This window comes from Bos indicus x Bos taurus, chromosome 11 (assembly GCF_003369695.1).
Source record: "Bos indicus x Bos taurus breed Angus x Brahman F1 hybrid chromosome 11, Bos_hybrid_MaternalHap_v2.0, whole genome shotgun sequence".
NCBI lineage: Eukaryota > Metazoa > Chordata > Mammalia > Artiodactyla > Bovidae > Bos > Bos indicus x Bos taurus.
In genome coordinates, this window is record NC_040086.1 from 35094243 (window position 1) to 35104633 (window position 10391).

The window sequence follows — 10391 nt, forward strand, 5'->3', positions numbered from 1 at the left end:
GTTCTACAGGCAGAATAAACCTGCAGGAGCCACAGGTGTAGATTACTTGAACCTTTACATAGAGAAGCTTATAGATCTTGGATTTAGAATAAAAACTTCATCCATAATAAAGATTAACAGTTGTCAGCACTTTCGTGTTTCAGGATGCTGAGAAGCAAACACTTCTGGGATCTTGGAATTTAAAGTGACAAGAATTTCTCTAAGGGAGGCATGCTCTTCTCCTACAATGAAATGAAATCTGAGGATCTGAGAAACTACATGGGGCAAACTCTGGGGCTTTCAAAGCTATTTGGATAGATAGTATGGTACTTTGCATTTATAGGTTGGTGCCTTGGGTCAGGTTTTCTGTATGGATGAAGATTCCGTATATAATAAAATGTGTATGTTCTTTGTTACAATCTGAGAGGAAAGGAAATTTTAAAACAGGTTGGGTTAAGGCAGATGACACAAGTGGATGTGTGATAGGAATGAGTATGATGTAGTTCTACTAAAAATGAACACAATTATTCTGGTGAAGCATGTTGCTAATGTTAACAGGTGGCATACTTTCTCTGCTGTCCCTTACTTATTAAACTTATTTATTAAACCATTACTTATTAAACCAAGCATACTTATTATGTATGGGGAATTTCCCATTGTAAGAATCATTCTCATCTAGGGTAAAAGCCAGGAACTTGCTTTTCCATTTGCCCTTGCAGTTAACACATTGGGATGATGTGGCCTAGTATTAGTATTAGTCGCTCAGTCGTGTCTGACTTTTTGCAACCCCATGGACTGTAGCCTGCCAGGCTCCTCTGTCCATGGGATTTTCTAGGCAAAAATACTGGAGTGGGTTGCCATTTCCTTCTCCAGGGGACCTTCCCAACTGTACATAAAGGAGACTTCATTAATGTGCATTAGAAGATACCCCAGGTTAACTGTCATAGAAAACTGTCTCTTGAGCCTTTAAACTCTATACCAATTCTACACCTCTGGTTGGCCAATTGTTTTTTTCTTTATTTAGGTGTTAAGGTGAATGACCTGGGGTATTTGTTTCCATCAACCTGATTGCGAATCTAAAGGTACAGTTGAAATGTCTCTTTTTCTTGCCATCCTCAGAAAAGATTGCTGCAGATCTCCTCTATGCTTCTCATTCTTTTCAATGATGTGGCCTAGACAACACCAATTAGACGTAATTCAAGCCTTCAATCTAGAGAAGAATCATAGGAAGTAGGAGGATATGCACTGAATCCTTCCTAGTGAAGATGGTGGAATGTGGTTGGCAGACATGGAGCTTTCAGAGTGCTCCACTCCCAGCATTGACTGTCTGCAAGGTTTCTGCCTAGTGCAGTGGCACTGTGGTCTTCGTGAGCCAGTGGTAATGGAGAATTTGGGAACTGCTCATTTTTCTGCAGTCTTCAAACTTGATTGTCTTATTCCCAGGATTTCCTGTAAGCTACCTAGTATCTTTGAATTCCTTCTTGGTTTAAATAAGCCAAGAGTAACTCTGTTGATTACAACCAATAACCTAATCCTGTCTAAGAGTGTAGTGTTATTTCACACTGCCCTCAGGAAATCTCTGGGAACACAACTTCTTGCAAATGGAAGGTCTTTTAACAGTTACCTTGGTTAGACCCACTCCTACCATACTTCTTTTGTTTTTTTTTGTGAAAACAGGTTGCAGAGTCTAGGCACAGTGGCAATATAGAAAAAACAGACTGGATTTGGAGTAAAAAGAACCTGATGACTTTGGGTAAAATGTCTCTCTCTCTCAGCTTTGGCTTCTTCAAATACAGAATTGTTAGATTGGGCAAATGAAAATACAGCATGTCCCATACTTGGGACATACAATACATAATTTTTTTTAATGAAATTCCAGTTTAACTGTACATCTTGTGTTTCATCTGGTAAAGGCAGATAAAATGTACAAAGGAAAAGATAATGAATGCAAAAATATTTTTATATCACAAAATACTTTGCAGTTGTTAAGTTTATTACTATTATCTGAGGTCAAACATCTGGTTAGTAATGGCATTTTAAACTTACCTTTATAATGAGGTCTAAAGAACATAAATAACTTACAGGCGGTCACACTTAGCAATAATGAACTACCTGGTAAATGAATTAATTACTATTCTGAACTGCCATTTTAAGTAACTTAGTGTTTATAAGACAGAATGAATTGAAAATTCACTCTTCTTTTAATTGGTGCTACCTGAGTATCTTTGTCAGTCACTGACATCAGTTTTGACAGTAAATTCTAGTCCATATCCCTAGGTTTAAAATATAAACTATAGGCCAAATAGTCAAACTTTAGGGAAGACAAATTTGATTTGAATCTTTTCTTGGTCATTTTCACAGATACCTGAAAAGCCACAGAAAGATTATGGGCAGAACGGGGTTTACATATCATCCAAACCTGCTGAGAAATATTTTTCTTAAGACATAAAATAATATCTACCATTTAGCAGTGGCTTGCAAAATCTGCATGCATGAGTTGTTTGCATGTCTGAAGTTATACAGAAAGAAGCAAAGGTAAATAAAAATACGAAGTGTCAGCTTAGTTGAAAAAAGAAAAATGCATGTAGTCCTGTCTAAACACCCAACACTCTTCCTCCAATTTCACTTCTGTTTACAGCTGCCTAATCTCCATTACAGAGTTGAAGATTTGTGAATTGGGGGGTTGTCTTTAAGTTCCACCTATTTTGGGAAAAAAGCAGTCCTCTTCAAGTCAACATAAATACAGTTGTAATATTGTAGACATTGCTTTGAAATCTGGAAGAGAAGAGAGAGGGGAAAAAAGGTGACAGTACTTCTGTAATGACAGTGTCACTTGACTCATGTAAACAAGTTTGACAATGACAGATACATCTTCTTTTGAAATACTCAGCAGCCAGTGCTGTCCAAAATTTAAAGAGTAGCATTTAAAAGCATTTTTAAAGGAAATAATAATCCTACCCAAAACAAAAGAACAAAAGATTGTTTAAGTGTGAGGGTTTCGAGAGTGCGTGTATGTTTATGGTTTGGAAGAAGATCAGTATTCTACTCTCCTGTCATATATGATCTGTTGGGGGTGGGAGGGAGTTGGAACATGCTGTAGCTACCTAAGAGCACTCTTACCTTTTCTCATAGCTTGTCTTTATAGGAAGTCTTACAGCCTTGACCGAGACTTAGAAAGCATGCAGTCGTAGTTGTCATAATATAGTCCTGAAGAGCAAGTCTAGGAGCCTGACTGGTTGTTGACATGGTAAGTAATAAAAGTCGTTCAGTCATGTCTGACTCTTTGTGACCCAAAGGACTGTAGCCTACCAGGCTCCTCCCATGGGATTTTCCAGGCAAGAGTACTGGAGTGGGTTGCCATTTCCTTCTCCAGAGGATCTTCCCCACCCAGGGATCAAACCTGGGTCTCCCTCATTGTAGGCAGACACTTAACCTTCTGAGCCACCAAGGAAGCACTTTCTATCATGTATTCATAGACTTCCTCTATCTTCCTAAGGAAAGCAGTGGATTTTGATGAGCAAATTCTGTATTTGCCTTCATTGCTGACATGCATTTAGGCTGTCATTCTTCAACCCTTAATTTTGGTTATATCTTCACGTTAGCAGGGTTACGACCAACCAGTGAACAACTCAGAATGTACATTAAAGAGGAATTCCATTTTTAAATATATGCACAAACCTCCTAGTTTAAAATATGATGTTTGCAGCCCGTGATTATTCAGATATATAGGTATAGATAGGTGGGGGACTCTGATATAGACCATGACAATGACAAAGGGTATGCAATGACTGTTGGTGATCACAGCACTAAACAAAGAAGTAAAGACAGTAGGTAGATAGGAATCTCTTTTGGAAATATGAAATCCTGTGGCAGACTCATCTCCAAAATAGGAAGCCATAGATAGCCCCTTATGGTGTTCAATTAGTTGGTATTTGTATTTGGATCATTCCAAAAGTTTAGATGAGTATCTGAAGCTGATCTGAGCTTAAATGAAGTTCTGCTGTGGTTCCCTCTCTTACTGTAGGACAATATTTCTAGTGTGTGATCTGAGAGCCCCTGGGGAGCCTTGAAGCACTTTCAGGGGGTCTGTGAAGTCCTTTATCTCTCGACTACCACTTTGAGTCCAAATGTTTTTAGTAAGTGCCAGTCAAATAACAGATTGAATGCAGAAGCATCTAGCTGTCTAAAGCAAAATTTTGAAGAGATTTGCAAAAATTCAAACAATGCAACTTTTCTCATTGATTTTGTTTCGGAAAACGTAGTTAATTTTTCCTAAGCTGTGTTATTTTCATTAATGTGTATTTATTTTTTATTAACCTAAAAATATACCAATAATTTACTAATTAATAAGAAACTAATTTTGTAGTTTCTTAGTTTTATCTTACAGTAAATTCAGTGGACCCTCTGTGTCTGTGGGTTCTGTACCCTCACGTTCCGCACCCCTGGATTTTGTTTTGCAGTCAGTTGAATCTTTGGATGTAGATCAAGGAAAGGGCGATTGTACCATGTCTTTTTATCAGGGATTTGAGCATCTCTGGATTTTGGATTCACAGGGGTCTGGAAACAATCCCCTGGGAATACCCAGGGACAACTATATTGATAGATATAGCCCACATAAACAAAAGCTTTTTGGACTCTTCAATAATTTTTAAGAGTTATAGTGAGGTCCAGAGACCAGAATTTGAGAACTGCTATTTGAGAACAGCAGGTTATGGCGGAAAGTGAAGATGGTCTGTGAAAAGTCTGTGTGTGTATGTACTCTTCAAGGTCCTGTCACTTTCTCCTTCCTTTCAACTAGCTTTACCACCCATTTACTTTTAACTTTGTGGCTCTATTGAATTGTGGTACATTCTGCCTCGGTTTTCTAAATAATTTTGAGATAATGGTCTTCTAAAATCTGATGGGATATTTGAGGGACTAAAATCAGATGAATACTGTCAGAGACATGAATTTATAAAAGAAGCATGCTGTCAATAGAGATAAATAATAACAAGCATTCTATTATTACTATCATAAACATATCACTTTAAAATTTAGATATGCAATTCAAGAGGGCAGAGATATAAAGAAATATTGTACAATAGTGATGAAAATCTCCAGTTTTTTCTTACAGATTTGTTTTCTTATCAATAGAACTAAGTAAAAATTTGTGAACTAAAATGACAATTGTATACAAACTAAAATAAGGACTTTTGATGGGAAAGAATGGGAGTAATAAGACTGACTTGGTCTTTGTTATTAACTACCTGTGATATTATGGATAAATTATTTACCTTCCCTTAGCTAGTTCACTTATTGGTAAAATAAGTTACTGGGCTAAAATGTTTTCTAAGGTTTTCCCCAACTTCATGATTCTGTAAGTATAGGAGAATGTATCTGCTTTCTCAATAGCAAGCTTATTCTTGCTTTTCAGAATTGATTCATATTGTCTGGAAATTTAGGCTAAATCTGGAAATTGCTGTAGAAGTAGCAAATTATCATTTCAGTTGTGCAAATCTATTAAGAAAGCATCATTATATGATGGATGTCTTCAATAAACCAACCAATGAATATAGCAACACTTCATTTATCCCATATTCAGTTCAGTTCAGTCACTCAGTCATGTCTGACTCTTTGCAGCCCCATGAACAGCAGCACGCCAGGCCTCCCTGTCCATCACCAACTCCTGGAGTCCACCCAAACCCATGTCCATTGAGTCAGTGATGCCATCAAACCATTTCATCCTCTGTCGTCCCCTTCTCCTCCTGCCCTCAATCTTTCCCAGCATCAAGGTCTTTTCCAATGAGTCAGCTCTTCACATCAGGTGGCCAAAGTATTGCAGTTTCAGCTTCAGCATCAGTCCTTCCAATGAACACCCAGGACTGATCTCCTTTAGGATGGACTGGTTGGATCTCCTTGCAGTCCAAGGGACTCTCAAGAGTCTTCTCCAGCACCACAGTTCAAAAGCATCAATTCTTCGGTGCTCAGTTTTCTTTATAGTCCAACTCTCACATCCATACATGACCACTGGAAAAACCATAGCCTTGACTAGAGGGACCTTTGTTGACAAAGTAATATCTCTGTTTTTTAATATGCTGTTGAGGTTGGTCATAACTTGCCTTCCAAGGAGTAAGCCTCTTTTAATTTCATGGCTGCAATCAGTATCTGCAGTGATTTTGGAGCCCAGAAAAATAAAGTCAGCCACTGTTTCCATTGTTTCCCCATCAATTTGCCATGAAGTGATGGGACCTGATGCCATGATCTAGGAAATGAAGTGTTTCACACGCATACATTTTCCAAATAATTGACACATACCCCTTTAAGTACCAAAAATCTGTTTTCATGATTTTTTATGGAATATTTCTCAAAGATATGTCCTGTATTCCCATTTCCTTTAAAGCACAAGTTATAAGGTTATAAACTCTCCATAATTCAGGTCTGTTGAGAGCTCTTTACTGCCCAGAGGCTTTTTGTGCATACAGGAGAACCTTCATAAACACTTCACATCTTGACTTATGGTCAATGATTTGGGCTTGTAGATTCAATTAACAATTGTTTAATCATTAAATCATGATAATTATGTAATTAAAGAATCAATTTCTCTTCAGTGTTTAAATTCTTATTTAATTGACTAATTAAATCCTACTAAATGAAAATTACAAGTCTCTCAGGTTCTCTAACTCTTAATTTGCAAAAATATTGATTAAAATTAATTATGAAAAATATATTTTGTAAAGTTAATAAGTTTGTCTTATAAAACTAATAAACTCTATTCATTTAAGTATTTCAAATACCTGTAAAGAAAATGTACATAAACCTGCAAAATAATTTCAAAAGCATAATTTAAAACAAAAATACTGCCATCAGATTGATTGTGTGTATATGTGTAAACTTAGTGTTGCAGTAATCTTATCAGTCCCCAAAGAGATTAATTCTCTTTATTAAATGGCTAATGTTAGATCAGGGATGTTTTCAAGATGATTGTATACCTGCCACTTTAGTTACAGCAAAATTATTAAGCTTTTACAGTGAAACTTTTGAATTGATGACTCAACTGGACTTCCCAGTATCAGCCAGTCACATATATTTCTATTTCTTGAAATGATAAATTTATAAGTATTACTTCATCAGGATTACAGGTCTCAAGGTCCTATAATTTATAAATAATGTGGACCTAATGTCTATGAATTAGCTTAAAGCTTTTAGATTGGTTTACTTAGCTGTGATTATAAACCTAGGTATTAACAAAAAGTGAACAGTGCATATTTATAATTCCAATTGTGTATCATTCTGATTTTTCTGTATATATTTTTGAAAACTTGCCCTTTCTTTTGTAGAATATATATCATTAATCACTTTGATAATTTTTTTTTTAATTTTTTTCCTTTTTACCTAGATAACTGCTCTAATTAAGTATATATCCAAACTGTCAAAAATTGGGCAGTAGGTGTACATTCATTTGCACTTCTGGAAACTTTCAAAACATCTTTCAGATTATACTATCCTTATACTGTGACAATACTCTAGTATTTCCGGGCTTCTCTTGTGGCTCAGCTGGTAAAGAATCTGCCTGCAATGCAGAAGACCTGAGTTTGATCCCTGGGTTGGGAAGATCCCCTGAAGAAGGGAAAAGCTACCCACTCCAGTATCCTGGCCTGGAGAATTCTGAGTCAATTTCACTTTCACACTACACTGTGACCACAGTAAGATACTCCAGGACCATCTTGATTTTTCTGCTTGCCAGGATATAGACAGAAAGAACTATTCTCTAATGATCCTTGATTTCTTTTAGTAGAAAATAGAATTAAAGACAAAAATCTGTGTATGAACATATGTATGAATGCTGGTGCTAGACAAAATACTGTGCTTCTGGGAAAATTCAATGATGGAGTTGTTAAAAATACATTATCTTTTAGGTCACAATTTCTCATTGATATATATTTTAAGTACATTAAGTTCTTGATATAACATACAATGTAGGCCAATACCATGTTACATTATTTCATTAACTTTTATAATAACATTAATTTTCTAGAGCAATAATTTGATTTGGAACCCATATTTGACCTATAATACCTCTTCTCTAAGTCTGCAATTTTCATATCTCATAACCCTTATTTAGGAGTCATATTATTATCAAAGTGTTATTTTGCTGCTCTGTATTATGTTAATAACTAAAGATTCTTTTAGTATAGGAGATCTTTCTATTCTCAAGTGTTCTAAGACTGCTTTGCTTTTTGAATTGATAACTCACTTCTTTTATTTATGTATGTATGTGTATATGTATATATGCTCGCTTTCACTGCAGGATCTGTCTTCTTACCTCAGTCAGTTCTAACTGGGTAGCATCCATGGAAGGTCTGACATTGATCAAGTGGTCATAGACATGGAAAGGAATGAGTTTATGGTGAGCCATAGGAAACTGACCTGCTCTCTGTTTGTGGATTAGATACACAGTTCAGCTTCCTCCTGAGTTATTTTGCCCTTTATTTTAGTTGTTGATTGGAACTGAAAAGTTGATTTGACCTTCATCACTGCAGTATGCAGGCTTACTGGATCTTGTCAGATATAAGTCAATGTTGCTCTGCTAAATAGGAGAAAACTTAAAATAAATAAGGTTTGGCACAAGATGAAAAACCTACTAAATGAAAGCCACTCACTATATGACACCTGCCTTCTTGAATTTTGATTTCTTGAGGTTTTGTGACATTGTTTTCCTGACTACCGTCCTGGCCCCAGATGGTGAGGTCCTTTTTTTTTTTTTTTTTAATTGTGGTCTTTGGCTTGCTTTATTGTGTTGAAGACTGGATGAGACTATTAAAATGATACCACAAGTGCTAATAGATCCTTAAATATAGAACTTAACAAGGACTGTAATCATTTAGTTAGCAAATTAGAGACTTGATTTCCCCCTAATTAGTTTGCCCACACAGACCTCGTGGCTTTCAAGAGATGGATCTTCTACTTTCTACTTCCCTAAAGTGCTTTTCCAGATAGACAGGCCTTTCTGATTTTGTCATCCATATAGCTCAAATCCTACATCTCAGGTTCAGTTTGATATCCAGGAGGGCATACCTCTTTATTGATTAAATAAAAAATGATCTCCCTCTGCTGAAGAGTATTCCTACTTGTCCAAAAGAGTAGTGTTTTATCCTAAACTGTTTGTAATGATGTAAAAATACTTTGCTACATTGTTTTAACCATGACTTCCTCATAGATAGAGTTCTACATAGTATCAGGGAGACTCTTCCCTCAGGTAAGGATTTCTCCTTCGGAGAAAGGAACACTGTCTGCTGCTCAGTGTACCTGAATCAATATTTGGGATGCTAGGATATATGTTTCTTAAGACCATGCCTGACTACTTTCCACTTAGAATCCTGCTGTAAGGCCCAATGTGTCTTATAGGACTCTCCTGCACATTGATTGAAACCAGATTCCACTCTTCACATCCTTCAGGCAGAGACATGCATTAGACCACTTGGCTGCCTTCACTGGGACTATTTCTGAGAATGGCCTTATATGTCTAACTGAATGGTTCTCAACTATCTTCTCCTCTTACCCCATAGAGTAGAATAATGTCTTGCAATGTATATTGGCTTTCCAGACCTCACCAAGCAACCTTTATGACTAAGGGGATATATATGTATGTGTGTGTATGTGTGTGTGTGTGTATAAATCACAACTAAGTAAGGAAAACTAAGCTCTGGATAAAGGCTCCACAATGTTCTTTTATGAGAGATGCACAGGTAGTTTTGAACAGGGCCATACAAAGGGTGATCCATAGACTGCTACCTGGTAACTGTTATCAGACCACACAGAGAATAATGCCAATAAACAGTCTTTAAGCACATTCTTTAATCCAGTAGATATTTTTGGGTGGAGGACAGCAGGAATACATTCTCAACAAAGAAAGCTCTGTGTTGATTTATGTTCTGACATGATCTGACTAGCAAGAACACCCACGAAAGAACAAAACATGGGACTCAATTTTCTCCATCTTGTGTAGTGCAAGAGATTGAGTTAATTATTATATATTAAGTCACAACACCCAGTTTACTACTTTCAGGTTTTACATGACCCTATAAAAAAGGAGAAGAGAATAAAACAATAAAAAGCAAAACAAACAAAACTGATAACTGTTTAACACTCCATTATGTCATGAAGTGAAGTGAAAGTCACTCAGTTGTGTCTGTCTCCTTGTAACCCCATGGTCTGTAGCCCGCCAGGCTCCTCTGTCCATGGAATTCTCCAGGCAAGAATACTGGAGTGGGTAGCCATTCACTTCCACAAGGCATCTTCTTGATCCAGGGGTCAAACCCGGGTCTCCTGCATTGCAGGCAGATTCTTTACCATCTGAGCCACTAAGGGATGTTAATTCTGAGGACAGCAAGCAGTTGGACGAAGCACCTGTTTTCTGATCATTTGGTGGGAGT